This window comes from Chrysochloris asiatica, unplaced genomic scaffold, assembly GCF_000296735.1.
Source record: "Chrysochloris asiatica unplaced genomic scaffold, ChrAsi1.0 scaffold00717, whole genome shotgun sequence".
Classification (NCBI taxonomy): domain Eukaryota; kingdom Metazoa; phylum Chordata; class Mammalia; order Afrosoricida; family Chrysochloridae; genus Chrysochloris; species Chrysochloris asiatica.
This window is the reverse complement of record NW_006409235.1, coordinates 100416-101576: the sequence shown is the minus strand read 5'-3', so window position 1 is coordinate 101576 and position 1161 is coordinate 100416.

Sequence of the window (1161 nt, the reverse complement as noted above, 5' to 3'; positions counted from 1 at the left end):
GAATAAGGACGATCGTAGAAGAATTGATGCCTTTGAGTTGTGGTGTTGGAGGAGAATACTGAAAGTGCCATGGACTGCCAAAAGAACCAACAGATCTGTTTTGGAAGAAGTGCAGCCAGAGCGCTCCTTGAAGGCCAAGATGGCTAAGCTTCATCTCTCCTACTTTAGACATGTTGTCAGAAGGGAACAGTCTCTGGAGAAGGATGTCATGCTGGGTAAGAAGGTCAGAGAAAGAGAGGAAGACCCCCAACAAGATGGATCAGCCAGGTGGCATCATTGATGGCGTCAAGTGTGGCAGCAGTAGTGAGGTTGGCCCGGGATTGGACATTGTTTCGTTCTGCTGTGCATGGGGTCGCTATGAGTCAGTTACGACTCAATGGCAACTGACAACCTGACAATGGACTTCTGTACATTTAAAATGAAGGCATACAGAGAAAGAATAAAATCGAGTACAGAAGCTAGTAAGTACTGCGGCTGGAACAGTAAAGACAAAGACAGAAGTTTTACTGCAGATTTCTTAGGGCCTGGCATTACAGTTTGCTATGGCAGAGCAAAACAAGCTCTTAAAAAATATGTAAGGTATTGATACCAAGAGATTTGTAGCAAACGCATATTGAATTTAATCCTTGCTTGAAAAAGGACTAGTTTTAGATGGCTATGGTAAATTATTTCAATTACAGAAATGGTTAGAAAATTATGAGAAAAAGCCTTAAATAGATGTTTTACCTAAAAATGTGCTAGGTTTTGAGCCATTAAATAATTGCTTTTGTTGTTAAGTGTCTCACTCCATGTATCTACTCACAGAGCAGTGTTGTTCCAGGGTTATGTATAAATCACTATTTACCTCTGTCCCATTTAACCCAGGACACTTCCCTAAGTATTTCCCTGCCGTCACTGTTCATCGGCCATCCTCCCTCTTCTTGTGTATTGCCCTCCCTGTTACCCACGCTAATATGTCTACCCTCTAGATAGTGAATTAATCTCAACCCTGGTAACCTTCAAAAAATGTTTCTTTTAATATGGAAACCTTATCTTAAACTTTTCAATAATGGTCTCATAAAATCTTTGTCCTTTTGTGACTGACAAATTTCACTCAGCATATTGTCTTCCTGGTTCATCTCCTGGTTATGAGGTGTTTTGCAGATTCATCGTTATTCTTCA